The sequence below is a fragment of the Camelus dromedarius genome, chromosome 19, assembly GCF_036321535.1.
Source record: "Camelus dromedarius isolate mCamDro1 chromosome 19, mCamDro1.pat, whole genome shotgun sequence".
In the NCBI taxonomy this organism is placed as follows: domain Eukaryota; kingdom Metazoa; phylum Chordata; class Mammalia; order Artiodactyla; family Camelidae; genus Camelus; species Camelus dromedarius.
Window position 1 is genome coordinate 7,233,189 of NC_087454.1, and position 25,825 is coordinate 7,259,013.

Genomic DNA, 25,825 nt, shown 5'->3' on the forward strand with positions numbered 1-25,825 from the left:
TTAATCAACCTACAGCATGGCTCAGGAGAAATCATCAGATGATTGGCAACTCTGTTTCCTCCACTCCCCATTCACCCACACCCTCAACTCCAGAACTCCAGTGTAGCCCTAACTCAGTGAACAAATGATTGAGTGGATGCATGTCGAAGGAAGCTGCAACAGATCAGGGATTTTCTCTACTTCTTCCAATTCCAGAAGGGGAAACTTGCCCTGCCAGTGAAACAAACAAGGAATGAGAAAGCTGAGCCAGGGGTCCTTCTCACATTTGTCCCATTTATGAAAACATGTGTTCATACTCATTGCATTTGACATTGAGATGGACCCAACAGAGATGGCTGCTGCTGGATCTGGCCTGGTGAGAGGAAATGGCTTCAACAGTTTTTGAACTACAGAGTCTAAAGGCAGGAGAATGAACCCTGCTGTCCGAGAGGCCCATCAAATCTTTACCCCTCAGGGCCAATTCCAATTACTCAGTGAAACCGCACAGCAGGAGCAAATGGAAACGCATTTTGCTAGCAAAGGGAGACTGATGACATCTTAAACTCTATTTGTAAATTTGTAACATTCTCCTGAAAATCTCTATGCCCAGAGTAAAATTATGGTTTCCTTTGCTATGACCTGCTTTGATAGAATCATAGACGGTCAATGGCTGGAAGAAACCTTGGAAATCAAACAAATCCCCCATTTACAAATGAGGAAACCAAGGCCTGGAGAGGTTAAGCCTGAGGTCACCAAGTTAATTAGTGGGCCTTGAGAGAAAATGAAGCATTGCCTTTTCTTTTTAAGAGGGTCCTGGTGGCTCCACTTCGTGAGTGCACATTGTAAATGTTTTTGTATGGTGGTAACAAAACTTTTTAGTAGAAAAGGGATTCTTTGAAATATGAAGCCAATTCTCTCCCTGCCAAGATACTTAACAACAGCAATGAGCGAGGACATCTGTCCGTCATTGGCAATTTGGGAGGCAAATATTTTTACAGAACCTAAGTGTTCAAACATGAGGAGCAAATACAGTCTCAACTCCAGCTGAGCCATTCAAACTCGGGCAGAGAAGCAACACAAAATGGAAATAGAAGGTAGATAGGAAATACAGGGTCTAGGATTCTTGTATGGATTACATGAAAAATGAAATTAATGCCGACTCAGGTTTTCTTTAATGAAATGATTGCATTAGAAGACTGCACCATCATCATTGACTTCTAGGAAAGGGTATGAATGTGTAACTTTCTCCTTTGGAATGTAAGTTTCTGGTTTAAAATTGGCAGAGCTGGCTGTATGCTCAGTGGACCTGAGCCTGGGAGAGCCTCGCTTCTCCTCTTCAGAACTAGGGTTGTGAGTTGGACCTGGAGGCTCTCGGATAGATTCAAGCCAGGACTTGATTAGGTAAGCAGGATCCCAGACAAGGAGAAGTCATGGATGGGGAAAACATGGTATGGGAGGAAGAACAGCAAGGGCCAGGCTGCTGTTCTGAAGTAAGACAAAATAACTGGGTGAGGCAAGAGCTGTCATGGAGGGGTCTGGGCCTAGATTTGCTCCTGATGTGTGTTTGGGAGGGGTGAGGGAAAAAGGGCCAGGTGGGAGCAGGTAAATGAGGTTCTTGGCTTTGAGTCTTTCAAGTGATTTTTAGGTAAGAGGTGGGGTAATGGGGAGGGTCTTCCAACCCAGAGTGACCCCTTGGTGATCCTCCAACACATTTCCAGAACCTGTGCTGTGAACTCAGGGTGGGCAGGAGGGCTAGCTTACTCCAGGACCAGCAGAAATGGAGGTCCTTGGGATAACCACTGTCATCTGACTTGGGTTCTGATACCACAATTACTGACTGAGACCTGATCCTCCCCTTCTTTTTAGGGAAAAGTTGTACTCTTATAGAAAGATGGGTAGAATTCTTCACTTATCCCTTTTGAAATACTCCTGCCTACATACAGGAGAATATCCTTATCTCCCTAAAATTATCAAGCAAATAGCAAATGTAGTCTTCCAGCTTATAAGGAAATATGATAGCCTACCTGATTGGCTGGAGGATCTTTCTTAAAAACCAGCTTCCCCAGATAAGTGCTGTAATTATCAGAATTTCAATATTGGAGATTCATTCTTTAGCATTGATTGTAATCCTAACAGTGCAGCTTGCCCTTAAAATATGAAATACTGCTGGGGTAAACACTGCACATGACTTCCGTGTGAATTAACTCAGCAGTTCAGGGCCCTATGTGAGCTCTGAGTGAGGACGGTCAGGGATGGAAAACTGAGAGGTTAAAAGAATGGGGCAATGTTTTAAGAAGGGAGAAGAAACTCAAGGTAAGATTCACTTATTATTGCAGAAAGAAGTCGTAGAAAACAATGTTGCTTGTCTGGTTCTGATAAAACACAGAAGAGCGTGAGGAGACTTGGTGCCAGGGAACATCTTGCGTGTCCAAGGGAAGGCACAGAGGACAGAAGTCTGTCCTCACTGTGGGTTGCAATTTCATTAACAGAATCACTGTGTATTTACACAGTGACCTGCAATTCAAATGTGCTTCCATAATTACGATTTATCTTCCTCCTTGGAGTATTGTGATGGAGTAGGATGGGATATTATGACAGCAGATTATAGGGAAGATGAAACTTGGAGGCTCAGGGAGGTTAACTGGTTTTCCTGATGTCATAATGTCAGAGGTGGCCTATTGAAAACCTCAGTGAATTTCTGGGAGATTAGAAGATGAAGCTAGTAGTGGTGGTGATGGTGGTGGCAGTGGTGGTGATAGTGACGATGGTGGTGGTTGTGATGGTGATGATGTTGGTGATGGTGGTGGTGCTAGTAGCGGTGGCGGTGGTCTATTAGTGGTGGTAGTGCTGGAGTCTGTAAACTCTCTACAATGGTATTTAAATTTATTTTTTGCACGTGCATACAAGCATTTTTACTGATGAGTTTTTCACTACATTCTCAAAGTGGTTCTTGAACCACAAAACTTTAATACCTTCAGGCTTTTCAGTGTGTAACTGTAGTGGTGTAGAAAAAAAATCACCAAACACAACCCTTCTGGGAAGAAACAGGGGCCCACAAGTGAAGTGGGGAGTCAGGCTGGGAGTTGCAGTCCTTCTACTTCCAACTTTGATTAAAGGACTCTTCCTCAGGCAGCAGGAAATGCCACTAGGTGGAAATCCATCTTCCGTCTTCATTATTCATTCAGAAGACCCTTCAAATGCTCACAGGTACAGTGAGTCTGGTATAGTACCAGCACTTTGTCATATGTAAGCCTAACTTTAATAAAACTAGATTAAAAAATCATTTAAAAGATACATATGAGGATGGAGGCAATTCTTTACATAATGATGCAAAGTATGTTTTCAAAGAGGTTCAATTTATAAAATGTTAATTTATGGGCTTGCTATGATGTCTGTATAGTTTTTTAGAAATACTTAAGGATAATGAGAGTGACACTCCATGTGTGTTACTTTAGGTTAATCTCAGGTGCTAACCAAGAAGACCTAGTTAGGAGGTGGCCAGCCAGGGTTATACCAAAAAAGGCCATTCACATCTTTTACAAGGCCTCCTTGTTCAACTACCATGGCTTTGCTAATTTTTACATTAGGAATCAACCATGGGTTTTTATTGATGAAACTAGAGTCTTGTTAATTACTTCTCATTGGTGAAATTAAAAGGATTCAAGATGTCTAGATTAGAGCTCAAAGATGCTCCTTCGCTGTGAATGAATGGGACCTAAGAATTGACTCAGTGATGGACTACTCTTTGGAGATATTTTCTTAGCTTCAGCCCTATTTGGTGCTACATCCAGTCACTGATTTAAGAGATGAGATGATGTCAATTACGATATTTTGACTCTTGCCCAAGGATATTTCTGTGTCTGCTGTGAGCAAACGTTTAACAGGACATGTTTGGAGCACCTAAAGGAACAGAGATCTGAGACTTGATCAAGTTTAGAGAACCAGTTGATGAACTTTTCTGAGACTGCTTTGTTAATGAATGTTTATCAAATAAGTGTCCATTTGTATATGAGGATTTGGCCAAAGACTTGCTCTGTTTATGGCTTGCTAATGAGGTTGCAGAGGAAAGATAACTATTGCCCACTCAAATGTTTTTGAGGGCTACTGTGATCTACCAAACCAAAGCAAACCAAACCAAACTCCAAAAGTTGTCCATGACCAAACTGAATTATTTCTGATAATTCTATTTTTTCAGAGGCTTGCAAATTTTATATGTAATGTAAAATTTACCTACAAGGATTCAAACATTTTTATTACTCCAAAAATAGGGTAAGGAAAAAGGCTACCACTGAGGAGAATTTAGTGAGATGTGGAAGAAAGGGTAAAAGGGCAGGTCTAAGAAGAGAGCCTAAGGAAGGTTTTCAGAGTATAGATGAAGATCTGCTCTAAAGCATCAATCGGGGAAGGGGTAGGGCATGGAGGGACGGAGAACTCATCTCTCAATGGAATGAATGGAAACAATGAACAGATGTACTACCCCTCCCCTGCCCCCAGTAGAAAAGTTAGAGAAACAAGTGACAACTTTGTTATTTCCAGAAACGCTTAAATGTACCACAAGAAAAGTTCTAACTGGATGATAAGTAGGGTATGACCATAATATTTCTGAAAACTTTCTACTTCCGTTTTCAGAAATCTGTTTAAGAACTGTGAGCATTTTACTTGTCTCAGGACACTGCCATGGACCACCTCTTTGTAAGGATTTCCTGAGTTCTGTGTTTATCAAAGCCAATTAAACGTTTATTCAAGGTCTATTGTGACTACGGTAGGCACTGAGTGGGAAAGTGGAGAAACACTCGAGCTAGTTTTGACCACAACAGCTGGTTGAAGATGCCCATTTCACAGGCATTAAATAACTGGAGACCCATTCTGTGTACTTTGTGCTCATGACCATTATTGTAATGGAATTTTGAGAAAGAGACCAGTGCAGGTAGACAAAAAGGCTTTAAAAAGAAGATAGGATTTGAACTGAAGTTGTAGTTTAAAAACATAAATATTTGTTTTGATGGGGGAAAGAGAATCTTTGGAACAGAGCAAAGGGGCCTGGCATGGGGAAGAGGGAAAGCAAGCAGTCCTCTACAGCAGTACAGTTGTGCCACCTGTAAGTATGAGGGCTTGGGACACAAAGGGCCCTGTTCCCCACTCTCTGCAGCCAGTCTTGGCTGAATTATGCAGTGTCAAGCAGGCCTGTGACTTACGTGGCAGCCTGGGGAAGAGAGTGCCCTGTGTCCACCACCGAGTAAAAAAAAGTCAAAACTGTAACAACAAAACTCATATACAAAAAATATCAGGCCATGATCTGATTTACCCACAGGCAAGGAATAATCTGCAAGTCTATGTGATACTAAGCTGGTGACCTAACAGGCTCAAAATCATACAGGAAGGGGACTGAGAAACAAGAATGAGCATGGGAGAAACAAGGAGAACTCAGGAGTCCTACTTAGAGTGAGAAGGAAGGGGCTTCCCAGGTTCTCAGCTGGGCACCCACAGAGCCTGGTCCTACCTAAGCAGATTTTGCTAGTTTACCCCCCAAACCCAGCACACAGGAAAAGGCTGTTAATCAGCATGTAAACAAATCATGCTAATTTAGAACACTTTGCTTTCATTGAAATCAAACACAATTAACTTATTATTTTAACTACCCAGTGGAGTCCGTGGTGGAATTTTAAAAACCAAGGAAAAGAATATGATAACTTTAGAGAGTTCAAAGAACAGTCAGACCATTTTATCAGCACAATTGTTTGGGACGTCGCTGTTTTCTGAAAGCATTAGGAATGAGAAGGTCCTCAGAGAGCATTTGTCCACTCTACTCATTTACAGGTGAGGACACAGAGGTCGGAACATGCCTGATGACTCAGCTGTTTAGAGTAAGGTCAGTATTCGGACAAGACTGCAAAGATTCATGATCTTTCAATGAAATCTGTTAGCAAATTATGAGTATTTATAAAGCTCACAGGTTGTTTTTTTTTAATTTTTGTTAAAACGCAATTCTCCTAACATACAATTCACTAATTCAAACAGTACATACTGACAGCCTTTAGTATATTCACAGAGTTGTATATCCATCACCACAATTGATTTTAGAATATTTTCATTACCCTAAAGAGAAACCCCAAGCCCCTTAGCTGTCAGTCCCAAATATCTCTATTTGGCCATTTCTGCATTTTCTTTGGAGAAATTTCTATTCAGGTATGTTGCCCCTTCAGCCCTCGGCAGCTACTAGTCTACTTTCTCTATCATTCATCAGTTCTGGACATTTCATTAAATGAAGTCATAAAAAATGTGGTCTTTTGAAACTGGCTTCTTTTATTTAGTATATTTTCAAGATTCACCCATGTTGCAGCATGTATCAATACTTTGTTTTGTTTTATTGTTGAGTAATATTCTGTTGTCTGGCTATACTGTGTTTTATTTATCCATTCATCAGTTGTTGGACACTGGGTTGTTTCCACTTTGGGGCTATATAATGCTGCTATATACATTCATGTACAAGTTTTTGTGTGGATATATATTTTCATTTCTCTTGGGTATATACCTGTGAGTGGAATTGCCGAATCATAAGTTAACTCTATGTTTAACTGTTTAAGGAACTGCTAGATTGTTTTCCAAAGTATCAGCACCATTTTACATTCCCATTAACAGTGTATAGGGCTTCCAGGTTTTCCACATTCTCACCAACACTTGTTATTATCTGTCCTTTTTATTGTGGCCATCTTAGTGGATGTGCAGTGGTAACTCACTATGGTTTTGATTTGCATTTCTCTGATGACTAGCGATGTTAAGCATCTTTTTTATGTGCCTGTTGGCCATTTGTGTATCTTCTTTGGAGAAATGTCTATTCAGATTCTTTCCCATTTTTAATTAAGTTACTTGTCTTGAGTTGTAACAGCTTATAAATTCTAGATACAAGTCCCTTATCAGATACATGATGTGCAAAACTTTTCTCCCCTTCTGTGGGTTGTCTTTTTACCTTCTTGATGGTGTCTTTTAAGGCACATAAATTTTAAAATTTGATAACTTCATAGGCTTTTAAATGGTGAATTATATTTTCTCCATCTTTGGATCATTTCAAATAGACCTTATAATATATGTGGTAATTAACTATTTGCTGAAGAACATAGAGTGTATGGATCTACATGATGTAGTTTCAACTAGATATAAAGGGCAATAAAATGGATAGAAGCTTCAGTATTAGAGGAAACAGCAAAAAAAAAAAAAAATAGGGTGTAGAGCTTGAGGTGTTTTGTGGAGAAGGGCCTTTGCAGTCTTGTATGAGTAGGGCTCACTCTAATTGTCTAATACCAAAAGGCCCCTAAGCAGTGTCATCATGAGAAGAAATAATATCCTTAGGGAACAGAACTCATGCAGGTAAGGACAATCACAAGAGATTATAGTTTAAAAATTTCTGCATTCTTCTGTTTAGAATAAACAGAGCTCCCACAGCAATAACTGTTTATCCATGAAGCCAGGTGTGCTCGCTCATTCTCAGTCCAGTTACTTTACTGCATACATACAACACAGGGTTTCTGGTAGATGTATGTGTATTTACGTATGGGTGAGCGTTTTTATTACACTTGTGGATGAAGCCAGAGTTCCAGGTTGTTATCATTTTAGCATAAATAGAATGAAGTTGGGTTTTTTTTCCTTGTTATTTTTCTTGTCTTTCTCCCTTCACCTCCCCCAATCCTGCCACTTCCCGTCTAAACACAGGAATATACTAATCAGGGAAATATGCACTGCTGTTCAGTAAAGGGGTCAAATCCATTTGGATGGAATTCCAGGCTCACTGTGCTAACAATGGCAGGAAACCGGGTCCTCAAGCTGGCTGCAGTGTGGAGCTGTTGAGCGACAGATTGTTGAAAGAGCCGGCCCTGGGGTATGCTGCTTTGGCTTGCTGTGTGTTTGGAATGCTGCAATTGTTCCAGACACAATGAGGGATCTGTCTGTCCACACAGGAGAAGTTGTAATTACAGGAACAGAAGCTAAATTACTGCTCTTAATTGCAAATGATTCCATAGTGGTCTGTATACAACACTGCTAATTTGTCCTCTGGACTTTACAGGGACAGGCTGGATTTTTAATTAAATGATTTTGGTGATTAGAGGAGTAGACCTTATACCTTATATCTACTTCATCCTCCTGCAGGTATTGCCACAGGAGGAGAAAGATCCCTTCCGACTATCTGTCTTGTTGATTTTGATGACTCAGGCTAGTATGTGATATTGTTTCTGCTGAGAAGACAGTGTTTCAAGTCTCACTGTCTTTGATGTCCTAAAACCTTGATTTGTTGTGACCATAACATCCTGTAGAGAGGCTTCCTTGTATATATCACTTAGGAGCCATTTCCTAATAAAGAAAGAAGGTTGAAATCTGACCTGGCATCTTATTCTGGAAGACAGTTACAACAGATGAGAGTCTGCAGCCAAACATATCACCAAGTGGATAATCTTTGTTGTTGTTGGAAACTAGGATCTTTGTCTCTTTATCTATTAGGGCCTACTATACCAGGTATTGTATTAGGAATGGGTTGAAAACTAGCATAAGAAAAGGTCTACTCCATGAGCTTACAATCTCAGTGGGGACCAAAACATGCCAATGAACAAGGCAGTGGGATTGTATCATGACAGAGTTATGCATATTTCATAGCCTACAGATAAGAGTGATGAAAAACATTTCAAGAAACAGCCAAAAACCTTTCCTCACATATCATTGCTCAGAATTGAGATGTGGACCAATGCTAAACCAGCCTGCTACGGCAACTGGGCTGACTCTTAGACCAGTCAGGTCCACTTAAAGAGATGGGAGGAGGGACAGCGTTCCTCCACACAAGGCAAAACGGAGAGTTATGGATACCTGAATAAAGTCCAGGCTTTGTTTGAAAGGAGACAGGAGAATAATGTTGGGAGATAATATCCAATGCCTTGGACTGACATGTCAGAGAGCTGGCTCCGGCAGCAGTGCAGAGAGTGGGGTGGCGGGGGCAGACTGAAGGCAGGGAGACGGGGAGGACGGACCTGCTGCAGCATTTGGGGGGAGATGATGCGGCCTCGAACTGAAGTGATGACAGTTAGCAAGAGAAGATGGAACGGTTTTGGGAGCTACGGGGAAGAATTTATGGTAGTGATTCTTAAATGTTCTGGGGGAAATGAACCCTTCTGAGAATCTGACATAGGCACTACTGTATTAAATGCCGAGCTTGCTGATTTGCTCTTTTCTAGCATCAGTGTGACCTCGATGGCAGGGAAGCGGGGCTGGTGAGGCCTTTGTATGAGCCACAGTTCTCGGTTTGGGTGGGCACCAGTGATTTCTAACTGCATCATGGGATTTGGAGAGATAAAGACTGAGAAGCAGTATTTATCAGGGACTATTTCTATCATGCTTTGAGGCCCACCAAGAAGACGGGAAAACGGAGATATTATATATGCTGTTCAATGGCCTATCCTGTAAAACGGCAGCTGTAGGGTTTGAGCTCGAGTTTGAATCACAAGAGCAAGCAGCCTCCTACTGGTGCTGCCTTATTTGGTCCCAATGTGAATTACCATGATTACCAGCTTTTTTCTTTCCTGAAATCCTTTGGTGGCCCCTGTTTGTACAGCTGAAGGAGACAGTCACTACCTCATTCCTGACAGTTTTGGGAGCTGACAGAAGACATTCAAGGAATGACATCAAGCAGCTTTCCTCAAGGTCATTTCCTGTCCATGATCTCTGCAAAGATCACATTCCTTAAGGATGTGTAGGGGTCAGAAACAGTCCCTATTCTGTCAGGAGAGAGATGCCTGGGGCAGCTGTGACAGGCAGATGAGTGTATGTGTGTGTCTACATCCTCTGTGACATGCTTTGCTGATGAACACACTCTCCCGACACTTGGCTAAAAACAAACTAGGCTGCATGACTCATGCTTGAACTGAAGTCTTCACCCTGAGTCAATAATTCTCATTTTAAATGCAAATGCTGAGCTCAACATCTACAGAAGGTTATACTGCTTGTGGAAGCTCTTTATATTAATTTGGCTTAGTAGAAATAGCACCTCCTTAGGTTCTTGAAGCAGGACATTCTTAAGTGGATGTTCAGTGCCTCTGCCCCCTTCCTTAGCCAGGGCTCACCCAAGAGTGGGTGCAGCTGTAGGTGCTAAGAGAAGGCAGCCTGGTGAAGTGAACAGATGACAAGGTTTGGTGTCAGGGAGTCTTGGTTTCATGTGTGGGTTCTGCCCTTTATTCCCACACAGTGGTGGGTAATTTATGCATCTGAGCATTAGTCTACTCGCCTATGAAATGGACATAATCACACAAAACTGAAAAGGTCTTTATGAGACTTGAAGACGATGTGTGAAAAGTACCTGGATACACAGTAGATGCTTAACAACATGGGCGACAGTGTCCACTCTGCTGCGTGCCCTCTGCCTAGAGACAGCATCTCCTCCCTTCTCCCTTATTTTATATTAAGGGCTTTATTTCTTTAAAGGAGAAAGACATTCAGTCTAAGTGATGTATACTATGTATACTCAAGAGTGGCTTTTGCCACCTCTCCTGTCATCTTTGTACTTTGCATCACCCTAAAGGAGGACATTGGTTAGTGCAAGCGTGATGAGGAGAGAGAAGAAGAAAGTGCAGAATCGGGAGAACTCACGTCTATCTCTGGGTCTTCTTTAACTTGATAAGGGCCCATGGAAGAGTCATCTAAACTCGTGGCACCTCCATTTACTTGTCTGTAAAAAGAGAGGCTTGAACTGAAAGATCTTCCAGAGACTTCAGGCTCTTTCAGAGGCTGTTCTCTCTCAAGGGCTGACTTAAATTCTGGTGATGAGCCGTTCAGTGCACAAAACACTACCACTCTGCTAAGTCTTGTAGATGTTCTTCTGTCCTGGCTGACACTTAGGACCAAATTTCCTATGGCCAGCACACTAAATAATGCCTTTACTATGAATGCTCCTCTAGAGCACAAGGCAGACAGGGCTTGCCTCTGCTAATCAGCCTACACATTTCCAGGAAAATTATTTTTTTCTCCTTGTTATTCATACACATGGCTAGTGCATGTGCAAATTTTAAAACAGTGATTTATAAGGGGGTAGATTTCCCCGAAACATAATTTGCGCTAATTATGTCAGCTGGTTAAATTTGGTATCCTGGCATGAGCTTGTTAAAACATTAAATACCACTATTCTTGTTTTTCTCATATGCAGGAATGAATGGTAGGTACAATTTCCTAAAACATCAGAGGGACTAACTGTGTCTATTCATGCTTGATCTGAGGGTGTGGAATGTAAATCTTTTCTCCAAGGGAAAGCTGACAAACTAAATGAGTTTGCTCGGGCCAAGTGTTAGTATCAGAAGTCTCCTCAAGCCTTGTTGGAATCCTAGCATATTAGAGATTGGAAGGAGCCTAAAGGATTTCTGGGTAATTCCTTTTCCTTCTCTCACTTGTCCGCCTTTTAGCTCAAAAATGAACTCTGCATAAAATATACTACTTTAAAGAAAATTTTCACTTAGAAAAAGTCACTTCTGCAGGAACAAAAACTGCCTCAAGTGGTGAGGTATCTCAGATGGGAATGTTTTTCAGTAAGCAACTTAAATTCTCGATAGTCCGAAAAATATACCAAATAAGTTGTATCAGGTTTTTCACATCTAGTTCTTTTGAAAGACAAATTTACACTATGAATGCTAAGAGGTCAGTGTGGGTTTTGCCAGCAGGTGGCACCAAATGTTTTCATTAGAAAAATAACATTGTGAAGGAAAACCTCCTGTGCGTCCTCCCTGCTAGTAAAAAAGCCTTTTAAGTGAGTGTTGTGGTTCATTTACTCAAACTCAGGAAACATGTGCCTTTCTATTTGGTAGCTCTCTGGCAGCGCACCGTTGTAGTTCAGGGTGAGTTATTTCCTTAAAGTTCGTTAAAAGGGAAGTATGGTGAAATGAAAGACTCGAAACAAAGCTTTATTAGAGTTTTGCCAACCAATTAAAGTCCAATCTACCAGCCTACAAACCCTTCCAACAGCCCTTTCTAGGACTGTGAGGACATAGGATGCCGAAACAAAGGACAGTGAGATGGTGGATGCTTCAGTTTTCCCTTTCAGTCACTTGCAGTGCAATCTTATTTTTTTCAGACCCCAAGCCAGCTTTTACGGTCTAGTTAAAATTTTGTTCTGCTTAGAAAAGAGTATCATAAAGTGACATTACTGATTCAGGCTCTGTTTTGGAGGGGTACACCTACACCTTCAGGTGTGTGTGGTGAGGGGGATATTTTTCTGCCTCCGTTGAGAGATTCCAGAAGAAAATGCTGGCATACTTAAGATCCTGAAAATATTGGGAAATTTATGCCAAATTTTAATTCTTATAGACTTAAAAAAATAAAAGGAATGTACATGCATTTATTCATTTATTTATCTGAAAAATATTAATTGAGTATCCACCATGCTGGGCATTGTACTAAAGAGCCAGGGATACAGTGACGAAGAAAAACATGCGGTTTCTGCTCTTGGGAGTGCTTGTCATCTAGTGGAAGAACCAGATACTAATCAAATCACACACATGAATGCACAGAAACAAACTGAGGAAAGTGCTTTGAAGGAAAGAAACACTGTCCCATGATGCTGTTGAACCAAGGAAGCAGACCAAGATTCTAGGGGAGATGGAAGCAGTCAAGGTTTCCTAGAAGTAACCCTACCTGAGCTGAGATTTGAAGGATGTGGAGGAATTAGTTAGGTGAAAGCGTGGGAGGAGCTGGGAAGAATGTTCAGACCAGACAGTAGCAATTTCAAAGACCCTGGGATGGGAGGGAGAAGGGAGAGTTTGAGACACGGAGCTGCAGGTGGAGAAGGAGCTCAGCGATGGAAAGAGAGAATGGATGCTGTTACAGGAGTGAAAACTCATCATGATTTTGGCACTCTTCTGAGTGTTTATCTCCCCTCCACCAAAAAAAAAAAAAAAAAAAAATGGCTAGCACACACATTCTAAAACTCTGTTAATCACTTGATCCTTACTAGTCCCCTGCTTTTATAGTATTGTTGGTTTGAAGCCCGTGTTCAAATATTTCTGAAAAGTTTGGGCACTTTCCTTTCCCCAGCACAGTGACTTACAGAAACAGACACAAGTGCCTTTGGGGAAGACAAGGAAGAAAATTTGCAGAATACACTTGCAATATTAGTAGAATGTGATTCCTTAAGCATTCTCTTCCCCCTGTCATTAGAGGATGTGACTCCCTGAACTGACTGGGATTTAGAAATGGTCTCAACTTCCAGACATGGTGGTAGTCTTGGTTCGACAGACCTGAAATTTTTTCAGTTGTATACATCTGGCTGGGCTACAATCTCCATGACCAATCTGCCACACCCTAAAATCCCAGCAGGTCTGTCTTCTGATGAGCCCTGATGTCTATTAAGGTAACCATACACTTTGTGACTGTTCTAGCGTAACTACTTGCCCTTTGCCACCTTCGGACTTTCTCATGTTCATTGTAATCAGAGTCCTGTTTCTACTAGCATCCCAAGTCCACAGAGAGTAGCCACTACACTGCTTTTCAAAGATGCTGGTATTTCCCTCACCCATGTCTGTCTCAGGCCTTGATGAGATCATCTATAGGGCTAAATATACAGCCACATTCCTATCTCTTGACATATTTGAATTCTTCTCTCCAATTAAGCCTCACCATTTCCAGTATCTCAACTTTCTCTAAACTATACCTCCAACTGATCTCAAGTTTCCTTTAGCCAGCACTCGAACTATCAGAACCACTCTCAGCTGCTCAAGTTAGCATCACTACATCCAGAATCATTGCTAAGGGCGTCCAAATTTACCGTGAATAAAATGATGTTCCTTCCTCTGTGATCAGTAGTCCTCAGGATCCCTTTCCTCATATATTTTCAGATCTTCGCCAGTATAATTGAGTAAAGTCCTGTAAATCTATCAGTGGGTATATCTCCCAGTGGGTAAATCTCCCAGTGGGTAAATCTCCTGCTGGGTTAACATTGTAAATACCCCTCCTCTCCTGGAAAATGTTGGGCTGTGACTTTAGTTACAGGTCTTGGGGTATCAAGAATCAGTGTGTATGGGGTGGGGATAGAGCATGAAGAAACTCTGCTCCCTCTTCCAAGGTAATAATGGCCTCTGGGAGAATGTAGCAGTGTCCTCAGGCCAGACATGAAGAGCCTAATCAGACAAGGAAGAAGAGGATGCTAAGGGAGGCAAGAGGGGCTAAGAGGGGGCTGAGGGTCGAGAAAACTGGACATCTCTATATCATCCCATACATCCCCATTCCAGCTCTCTTGTGATCAATTTCCTTACACATACAAAAGAAACATCATGAAGATATGAGTTCAGCAGACAATGTAACTCAGTAAGCTTAAACTTTGCCTTTGGTTTCCAGCTACCCCAGCCCCATTTTTTTTGGCACAGTCACTGAAATTCTTGGTTAAAGTCCATGGCTTTATGCTTTTCATCTGTCTTTCAACGTCAGTACCCCCGACTGAGCCCCTTTGGCCCTTTTCACTTCAGTGCACACATGGCAGACTGGAAGGACAGCGAAGGAGCACCCTTGGCAGCAGCACTCAGCCAGTGACTGGTGGGGACTGGTGTACAAGCACTACAGCTGCCTTGTCCCTTGGGTGGGATGCTTCTGGCACACACCTTACTCTCTCACCTAGAGCACCCCATGGGCTCGAGCTCCAGTTGCTCGTGGTGGTAACTGGCTTGGTAATTGCTTGGCTTCCTTCTCCCTCTTTCACTCCCCAGCTGTCCTGCTGGTGTTCTGGGATCACCTCCCAAATAAACTACTTGCACTTGAATTCTTGCCTCAGGGTCTATTTCCAGGCAAATCCAAACCAAGAAAGGACCTTACTGGAAAAATCCCAGGTAACTCACAGATGGATGAAGATGAATAGGGGACAAGAGATGCCAAGGAATAAGATACACTGCCATTCTTGATTCATGGGAACGTCTGGTTGGGATGCCCCTGCCAGACACCACATCTTCTATACCATGCATTCTCCACAGGAGTGATATCACCCCCGAAGGGGCAAAGTACATAAACTCTTCTCTTTGTGTATAAATACAGTACATAAGAAGATATACTGTGTATCTGTTGTCTTAAAATTATATGGTGGGAAGAAATTTAGGGAAAAAGTGTCTAAAAGGCCTCCTTAGTAGAGCAATAATGAAAAAATGGTCAAGACACACAGTTCTAGACACAGTGCCATGAATGATATACTGCTGCCCCTGATGGTGCTGCCTGGAATTCTAATCACAGCATCACCTTCTTAAGGATCACGGTCTGATGGGAGTATCTGATAGACAGAGTATATATCACATGACCCAGTTCTAGTTGTAGGGGTGGGGATAGGGAACACCTGCCCCCTTCCCCTTCTGCTGTAGCTGTCAGAGTCCAGCTTTCCCCTAAGACTCACAAAATAGAGTCCTCCTCTCAAAATCTGAAGGAGGTCTAGGTGTTCTGAACAGTTGTGGACCTTGAGGAGTTTGAGGGTTCGATCTTGGAAACGCCTGATATTGCCTCCTTCCAGAAAGTAGAATTTACTCAGAGGTGCTTGTGGGAGACATCAAATATGTCTTGGGTTATTAAAGTCTACCAGAGGTTTATAAACTATTCATCAGAGCAGCTTTAAAAATAGGCGACAGTCTAGTTCAGTGCTTTTTTTGAGAGAAAAACGTGAGGTAAGAGAGATGTCCTTTTTGATATCCCCTTGGATTTGGACCTTTAAGTTCATGCACATATACATTTTGGAAACAGGCATTTAGAAGTCCTAATTCAGCTAGATGTCACCCCACCCCTACAGGATGGTGGAGAGATCACACTACTCAGGAGATCTCAGCATTGCCAGTGGCCAGGGGTGGGATCACAAGCAAGTCTGTTGCTTCTCTTACTGTTTGAGAAGGGTGTTGCACTAAAGGATTTTAGGGTCTCTTCTATTTCTGCCATTTTACAAATCAAGGGAGGTAGAAAGAGGGGGTGGAGGAAAAGAAGAAAAGGAGGAACAAAATATGTATTGTGGCTTTCTCGTGTGTTATGACCCTTTAATTCTAATAATACCAAGGAGAAGACTTTATTATTTTCATTGCGTAATGAGGAAGTTGAAGTTTAGAGAGGTTCAGTCACTTGCCCAAGTTCACTCAGAAACTAAATAACACTCAAACCAAGATTTGTCTGATTTTGAAAGTCATGTACTTTCCATCAAACTGCACTGTCCCAAGTTCTAAGGGAAATATTAGAGTCAGTAACTGTGCTCTAGGTGTTTTTCTTTCCCCTGATTTTGGGTGCACTCTCTTAGATGCCTGGCTCCCATGTTGCTCAGATCCTAAGCTATCTCAGCCTGGTATGCATCTCCTTGCCAGTGCCCTACATCAACTCTCTTTCCTTCCCTATTTTCAGCTTTCTTTGCTCTCACTGAAATGCACAGTCAGGAGTCTGTGAACTGCACTGAATGAACTACCCAGGCTCTCAGGACTGAGTGCTGATAGCTTGCTAATCTGCTTAATATATATGTTAATGGGAGAAGGATAAAGCAGCAGCAGGTCTTCTCTGCCTTGAAGCTGTGGAGCGAATCAGATGTCCATTTCAGTCCAGTATCTCTAAAACATACATCCATATAAACTGTGAGTACAGGGCTGAACACTACTAATTCACAATAGATAATGCTTCTAGCTTTATCTAATGCTTCAGCAAAAGCCCTGGACCATGAACTGGGAGAGCAGAGTCCAAGCTCCATCTCTGGCAGGAAGGAGAGGAGCGTGGTGCAGAAAAATAAGGAGAGGCAAAGAAGAGGTTCTGAGCACATGCCCTACTTAGTCACAAATCACTCCCAAGGCAGCCATCAGGTCAGCCCCAGCCTAGGGTCATTCACCAGGTTGATGTGTGTGTTGCCCTAGGCAGAGATCAGAAATGCAGAATGAATTAAAATTTTGGAAATTTGATTAGAAATAGGTGACCAGTGGCAACTTCTGAAAAGATGTGATTACATTTGCTCCTCTAAAAGAGTGTAATGATTAAATTTCCCCCATGGTAATCCAGAGGCAATGTGGTCTGGTGGGGAAAGCTGTGTATTGGGAATCAGAGGACCTTGGTTTGGGCCCTGGTCTTCAGTGAGTTGAGTGAATCTTCTGAGCTTCCTTTTTCCCTTCCTTCTTTTTAAATCAATTTTATTGAAGTACAATTTACATACAATAAATATACCCATTTTAAGTGTACAGTTGATAAAGTTTGATAAATGGATATGTTTACTGTAATCAAGGTATATGACTTTTCCATCAGCCCTAATTTATCATATATAAAGCTATAATGGTTATTTAATTATTCTTGAGTAAGGTTTGACAATTTGTGCTTTTCAATTAATTTGTCTATGTCACCTCTGCTATCAAATTTATTGGCAGAAAATCATTCATAATATTTTCCTATTATGTTACCAATGTCTGCAGGATCTTCAGTGATGCCTCCTTTTGCATTCTATATATTGGTAATTTGTGTCTTCTCTCTTTAGCTAGAGGTTATCGATTTTATTCTGAAATAGTTCTTTTAAAAGATTTGTTTTTTATCGATTTTTTTTCCTATTGCTTATCCATTTTCTTTTTTGTTACTTCCACTTTTATCTTTACTATTCCTTTATTCTACTTACTTTGAGTTTAACTTGCTCTTCTTTTTCTAAGTTATTAATGTTGGAGCATATATCATTGACTCCAGATTTTTTTCTACTTTAAGCATTCAAACCTGTGTATTTCCCCTTAAGTACTTAAGTACTGCTTTAGCTGCATCCCACAAGTTTTGATATTTGTGTTTTCATTTTAATTCAGATAAAATATTTTCTAATTTCCCTTTTCAGTTTTGGGTAATTTTGTAATTTATTGTTTGATGACCAAATATGTGGACATTTTCCAGATATCTTTTGTTACTAATAACTAATTAAACCCTGTCATAGTCAGAGAACATTCTTATTATGGTTTCAATCCTTTCAAATTCATTGAGATATGCATTATGGCCCAGTATATTGTGTGACTTGGTGGATGTTCAATGTGCACTAGAAAAAGATATGCATTCTGTAGTTGTTAGGTCTAGTGGCCTGTAACTGTTAATTAAATCAGAAGGGTTGATTATGTTTTCTAATACTTAGTGATTTTTTTTGTGTGTGTATGTGTTTTCATGATGCATTTTTTTCTCTTCCTACTTTTAACCTGTCTGTATCTTTATAGTAAAATGATTTTATGTAAACTGAAAATAGTAGGATCTTGCTTTGTGACCCACTGTGACAAGCTCTGTCTTTCAATTTGTGTGCTTAGACTCTACACATTTAATGTAATTATCAATACAGCTGGGTTTAAGTCTATCACCTCAGTATTTTTCTATATGTCCCATGTGTTCTTTGTTCCTTTTCCTCTTTTCCTGACTTCTCATCCATCAATTACTTTTTACTTTCCCATTTCAATTCCTCTATTGGTTTGTTAGTTGTAACTCTTTGCTTTCTTTTTTAGTGATTGCTCTAAAATTTACAGTATGAATTTTAAAAGCATCACAGAATATATTGAAATAATACTGTCATTTCACTTATAATACACAAGTTTTGGCCACATTTACTCACATATTTACCATTTGTGACATTTTTCATATCCTTGTACAGAGATGAGTTTCCATTTGTTAGTATTTTGTTTCTGCCTGAAGAAACTTCTTTAACATTTTTTATTTTACAGATTTGCTGGTGATAAATTGTCTCAGCTTCTGTTTCACTGATAAAAATCTTAGTTTACCTTCATATTTGAAGGATATTTCTTCTGGATATAAAATTATATGCTGACAGTTTTTCTTTCTTTCAATACTTTAACGATTTTCTTCCAGTATCTTCTAGCTCACGTTGTTTCTGACAAGAGGCCCTTGGTAATACTTATTTTCATTCTTCATGTATAATGTGTCATATTTTTCCCTCTGGCTGCTTTTAAGGCTTTCTTTTTCGCACTAGCTTTTGAGCAGTTCAATTATTATGTACGTTGTATTCACCCTGCTTGGGGTTTCACTGAGCTTCTTGTATTCATGAGTTTACAGTTTCCATCAAGTTTAGAAATTTTTTATCCATTAGAACTTTAAAAATTATTTCCACTTCCCCTTTTTATTTTCTGGGACTCCACTTATACAATGTTAGATTGCTTAATGTCATCTCACATACTACTAAGGCTCTATTTATTTTTTTTTTCAATCTTTATCTCAGTGCTTTAGTTTGGATAATTTCTGTACCTACGTCTTCAATGGCTTCTATGCAGAACCATTTTAACAGATGACAGCTGAATTACAGGTTAGTATTAAGCCAATCTTAAGTATACAAGAGAGATCCTGATAGTCCTAGACTTGGCTCAAGTCTTATATTAGGGATAATAGCTGACCCTCAGAATCTGAATTCTCTAGATGTTTATCCTATTTTGGCTTTTCATCAATTCCTCCATACACACACCTTTAAATGTAATGAAGAATTCAGAATTTGAAAAACTGCATGACATTTAGTTATTTGCATTATGTTTAGACAATGTTGAGTATTCAGTGGCCTGACTTATTCAAATAGTACCTCATCCTTTCTCAGTTTTCTAGATTTGATTATTGGAGGACTTCAGTGGAAGAGGAAACCATGCATGCTATCCCATTAAATAAAATCAAAATGTATAGATTCATACTATTTCCTTAAACAACTTTGAGATATTTGGTAGTTCAGTTTTAGTGACAAACATATATTAACACATCATTTGTTTCAGAGAAGAAAGTGTTCAGGAAAAATTTGAAATTTACCATGATAAATGTTATTATTTATAATCTCCCACTTTTCAAAAGTTTTCTGTATGCCACTTTGCTTTTATGAAAGACCTACATTAGTACCTGATTTGGCTAAATGAAAGAAATCCAAGAGGATTTTCACTTTTATGAAAAAGAGACAAAAAGTGCAAATAGCTTTGTTTGTTTGTTTTGCAGCAAGCCATTATAGACATGGCACACATCCCAAGCATGGAGAGTGGTATTACCAAGCTCCATCCCCAGGAACCGCACTCAGCATCAAGCTGCCATAGCTTTGAACTGTGTCTGTGAGCATCTGTACTTTATCTTGATTTATTCTGTGCATCCATTAGCAAGATGTGCTTAAGGTAATTGCTTTTTGCTTTGTAGCATGTTGGCTTAGGAAAGGTTTCTACTCTTGGACAGCAGGGTAAATTTTATTTATATAAATGTATCCATATCATCATATGTAAGAATACTTTCTTAAATTGTTACCAAAAATGTTGTTTGTGTGCATAAGGGTGTTGGTTTTATTATGCCCAGAAATAGATTAAACTGACGACTAAAATAAAATGAAAAGCAAAACAGTACAGAACTCCTAAAATGTGGAGCTTTTAACTTAATAAACTACCAAACATGCAAATTACTCTACTGTCTTTTGCATATAAGCTGTAAAAATAACTCTCCTCATAATAAAGCCCAACGTCTTCCTCTCTATGACCAGGATAAAACCTGAAATTAAAACAGGGTTAATCCATGAAAATTTGATCCACACAATTTATACGAAAGGTCACTCAATTTAGATGCAAGGCTGTACGAAACGACAGGCAAGAGGCATAAAGAGGCAGGTAGGAAGGGCATGGAGCCTGGAACTGTGTCACCATTTCAGTGAGTGTCCCTAAAGGTGAAAAGGGTGGAGATGAAAGCCCAGGAGAAGGTGACAGAGAGACTGTATGGAGGAGGAGGAGGCGAAGTACTTACATCAGTAGACGTCCAGCCAGGATCCCTGAATGCCTCCAGGAGGAATGAAATCCTGCACCTCAGGGACATCCAAAGAGAGTCCTCCAGCTCCTGACACCTGCCCCACCATCACGACGCTGTGACCAGCCTGTCCGCCTACAACATTGGGCAGGCCTGGAGAGCTGGGGGTGGGGGGAGGGTCCCCATCCGGGTTCCGCATCCACCACACGGCCGCCATCTCCTACTTCCGGTGTGACGCCTTGCACCTGGTGGGCCTGAAAACAGCCCAGGACCGTGGCATTTCCTCCAGACAGAGTCTGCGTATGGAAAGTTCCAGGGGCCTCCCCAGGGCTCCCTGAGCTGAGCGGGGCCTGGGGAGGCCGGCTGCCTAGGGATCTGGGCGCCGAGAACCAAGTCTTGGGCTTGTGGATGCGCAAATCCCATCGACGACGTGCTGGACAGAGACACATTCGTCAGGGCCTCCACACCGCCCACCACCTGCCCTGTCACAAAGCGACGGAGTCTCCACAGAAGCGGGCACAGGGATGCAGCGAGCGGAGGCCAGCGCTGCCGGCGCCGAATGTGCGCGCGCAGCCGGGTCTCGCCCATGCCGTGCGCCGCGCACCTCACGCCTCACGCCTCACGCCGACGACGGCGACAGGATCCGCGCGCCGCCGAACTAAATGCAGGCGGGCGTGCACGAGCTGTGGTCATGGAGCTCGGGCGGTTTGCGCACTGCGACTCAAGGACACTGGCCGGGTCGCCGTCCACCACAAGTTCCTTATCCACCTGCGGCAACTCTGTGGGTACAGCCGCGAGTTCCCGCTGCTGGGCCTGACGCCCCTCATCCCTGAGGAGGAACGGCCGGCTCGTTGAGACCTTCCCGGCGGCCGTCGGGTGAAGGACGGCGCGGCCCTGTCAAGGTAGGGGCAGCGCCCGGGCGCCTCGCCGGCCGCACGCACCCCTTCGCCGTCCTGCCCTCCTGGGAAGAGGTCCCGGGGTCTCTTGTTTCCCACCATCTGTCTGTCGGGCTGGGGGCTGTGCGAGGGGCGCAGGTGGCTCAGCTGGCCCTTCCCAGTGAAGGGCACCCGTCTTTCAAGAAACAACTTTTCAAGCAGCATGAAATGGTAACTTGTTTTACCAACGCCCCCAAAATATTTTTTTTAGCTATGAGATTTTTCACTTCTAAAGTCCCATTTGGTTCTTTTTAATATTTTTTTGTCTCCTCATTACTCACGCTTTTCTTTAAATAGTTGAACATATTTATAATAGCTGTTTTAACATTTTTTTCTGATCATTCCCTCATCTTTGTCATTTCTGTGTTTTGATGTACTGATTTTCCCCTTGATTTTCCGTTTCCCTGCTCCCTTGGTAGGTCTAAGGATTATTGCTGAGATGATGGAGGATGTGAATATTACGTTGTTGAGGGGCTGCATGTTTTTGTCTTCCTTTAATGAGTTTGAATTTCGTTTTGGCAGGTATTTAAGATATTTGTGGATCAGTTGGTCCTTTATAGGCTGCTTTTATGTTTTGAAGGCAGGCCAAGGGTGGCCTTTATTTTAGGGTTAATGTAGCTCTACTTCTGAAGTATGGCTCTTATGGGGCATCTGCTAAAGCCCTGGTGTTGAGCGTGTTCTCTCCAGCACGGCTGGTTGGAATGCAAATGTTCCTACCCCCAGGATGAGCTCTAGGAATTGTTCAGCTTTGTAATCTATGGTAGTTGTTTTATGCCTGGCTTTGTGGAATTTCACTCTCTGTATATACCCCTTAATAGTCATAAAAAATTCAAGGGTAGCCCTATTCAAATTTCTGAAGCATTTTCTCTGTGTAGTTCCCTCTTCTCCAGTACTTTGTTTCATACATTCTAACCACTTTAGCCTCCTTGGATCGAGATGTCTGTATTCTCAATTCAGTGAGACTGCCATGCTCTGCTTGGGTTCCCTCATCCTGTATCAAGGTCCAGAAACTTTCTACAGGAAGAAAGCTGGCCCAATTGTAGTGCTCACATTGCTTGCTTTTGTTCTTTCAGTGGTTACAGTTTTGCACTGCTTATTTTCCAGTAACTAAAAAACAGTTGTTTTATGCATTTTGTCTAAGAACAAGTGTAGTATTAGATAATTCAATTTGAATGGAAGTGAAAGTCCTCTGTGTCTTATTCAATAAATCACAGGTTCTAATAATACTTGCCTTGCCTATTTCATTAGATGGTTATGAAGATGGAGTGAGGTCATGTACATGAAAGTGCTTTGTAAACTGTAAAGTATTATACAAGCCTGAGGTATAATAGTCATGATAACAACAATAACAATCATGATTAAATAAATCAGCAAGCAATTCAATAAGGCACAGCTCTTGATGATTAAGAATTACAAAGAAATACCTCCAATCTAGGAGATTATGATATATACATTAAAAGTAGGTAACAAAATAAGATGTCAAATCGTATGTGCCATAATAACACTTTGGCTTCTCTTCATTGAATACTTAAGGCTTGCTGGCTAAGTTCTTTTTAAACATTATTTCATGCAACCCTTAAAAATCTTGAAAGGTAGATATTAGTACTTTTTCTCCATAGATCAGGAAACAAAATTCAGGAAGGTTAAGTAACTGAGAAAGTTTTCATAGAATGTGATAGAGCTGGAATTTAGACTTACAGGTGTATCTTGATTCTCCATTAGGAGGTTAGACCGTGAGTTTTATGAATTCAGAAGATAAAGAGAGATATGTTGGCTTGAAGGCAGAGGGAACGCTTTATCCTGGAGGTGGAATTTGAGATGGACCTTGAAGAAAATTTACATAAGGGTAAATAGGAATCTAATTTTAGAGGAAAGGGATTACAGAAGCAAAGAAATAAAGATAATATGTTCCAGAGACAGTGATTACAGTAATTTTACTAGTTTGTAGGAGTGAGAGTAGGAGCTAAATTTGCAGCCACATTGAGTAGGATGGTGATAAATCAACTTTAAGGTATTAAGCCATTACTTCAGTCTTAACATATCTTCAAGTGTAAGGCAAATGTTGGTTGTTATTCTTGTTATTTAAAAAAAATTAATAGTAACCCATACCAATATATTTGACTATTAAGTTCTTTCCATAGACGTTATTCCATAATCTTATAATCTTACGTAAAATCCATTTGTTTCTTTAATATCTATGAGTGTCTATTCTGTACTGGGCATGGAGGATGTAAAATTAAATCTGACATTGCTCCTGCTTTCAAGGAAGTCAAAATTAATTTTCAAGTATAGAGGTCTCTCAAGCAGATAGAAATTTGGGGGTAGAGTTCTGGAGTGAAGTCAAGGCTAAAAATGCAAATTTTTGGAGTTTCTGACACATGTACAGGAAACTTATGTATTTTCTGGAGAGAAAAACAAAGGTGAGATTTAAGAGAGCAACCAAGAGCAGTTGGAACCTTTAAAAAAGTTTCTGAGTCATACACACACACACACACACACCCCTATTTTAGCTAATCTTGCAATAAGGAGGTAATGAGAAATGTCGCTTGGAGGTCACAGAGTAGTTATTATAATATGTACATTCCCTTGCATCAGTGGAGTACTGGGTAACTGTAGAGAAATGGATATTGCTATTATTTGGGTAATCAATATCTTTTTGATATTGAACTTTTTTTCTTGTGCCTCTTGGCCATTTGTATGTCTTCACTGGAGAGTTGAGTAATCAATATCTTTTTAATGCTTACGATAAACCTGTGGTTAAATGCTTCTGAGCTTGAACCGAGATTTATTTTCTTAGGGAAATGTGAATTGTTTTCTCAGGATCCTCATTATTGGGGGAGAAGAATATAGCTCATTCTCAGAGGTTGAGCTGAATTATACTCATTTTGTTTGGGACGCATCTCCATTTCTTCAGGAAAAGATTTTATGGGGAATTAATAGCAATAAAATCTTACATCCACATATGACATGGCCCAGGGATTTCTTTATCCAATCCTATGTTACTAGAGCAGACTGAGGGAAGATTCTGAATATAAAGAATTGGGAGATCCTGGAGCCCTTAAACCAGCTGCTGAACTTGACCCCTCTCCAGTGATCTTGGAGGTCATGATCATTAAAAGCGGTCAGTGGGGGAGTTATCCCCACAGGGATGCTGGGTGAAGAGGTTTTCATTCAGGAGGGAAAAAGTGGGGAGAGGCAAAGGCGAGGGCCAGAACACTGGGGGAGGCCTGTGATTAGGAGATGGGAAAGACAGAAAGGATGGAGTGGAACAAAAGATGACAGCAGTCTTAGGAAAGGGTTGAATCATAGAAGATAAGGAAAAGAGATACCGTCAGAATAAAGTACAGCTAAGTGAAAGGACATAGAAGGTTTAAAAAGATCTTTTATTTGGCTTTTCAAAGTCATTAGCAAAATTTTGAAATGTAGTTTGTGATCTTAACTTTGACAAATCACCAAAGTGTTTTGTTAGTTGCCTTTTTGTTTCTGGAGGCTGATCCTGAAGATCAAATCAATTTATACACTTACATATACATGAGTATTAAGTGTATTTGTTACTTAAAGATCATCTTACAGAGATAAACATGGGAGAAAAGAGGTTAAATATTAAGGCATATATAAGTTTATAACAATTGATAACGAGTTCAGGTGCCTTCTCTGTCCAGAAGCCAGTGGCTCCCCTTTGTCTAGAAGCCAAAGCACTCTTTGCATCTGAAAATCAAAGCCCTGCCCTTTGAGCTTTGTCTCCCAGGACAACCACACTGAATCCACTTTTTCCACATATGTGCCTTTGGTTACCCTTCTGCTTAGATTTTGATGCATTCATCTAACAAACATTTAGATGCTTTCTGTTTACCAGATAAGGGGGTTACAATGGAAACTAAGAAAGCCACAGTCCCTATAGCTAACATCAGACTTAATGGTGAAAAGCTGAATGCTTTCCCCCTAGTACAGGGAACAAGAGAGGATATCTACTCTCACTACTGCTGTTCCACAGAACTAGAAGTTCTACCGAGTGCAGTAAGGAAGTTAAGGAACTAAAAGGCAAATGGATTGAAAAGAAGGAAAAAAAGCTGTCCCTACTTTCAGACTACATGTTGTTCCACATAGTGATCCCAAGGAATGTACAGAACTCCTACAACTATTTAGTGAGTTCGGTATGGATACAAGATAAATATAAAAGAACAACTATTTCT

At 40.9% G+C, this 25,825-nt stretch overlaps 1 long non-coding RNA gene across 1 annotated transcript; it reads left to right on the forward strand.

Moving 5' to 3' along the window:
* Window positions 1-1,290: 1,290 nt before the first annotated feature.
* Window positions 1,291-20,362, forward strand: LOC135318574 (uncharacterized). The gene is made up of 4 exons (XR_010376738.1): window positions 1,291-1,380; window positions 5,797-5,848; window positions 19,166-19,249; window positions 19,915-20,362. It is a non-coding gene; the product is annotated as an uncharacterized LOC135318574 (long non-coding RNA).
* The last annotated feature ends 5,463 nt before the right edge of the window (window positions 20,363-25,825 follow it).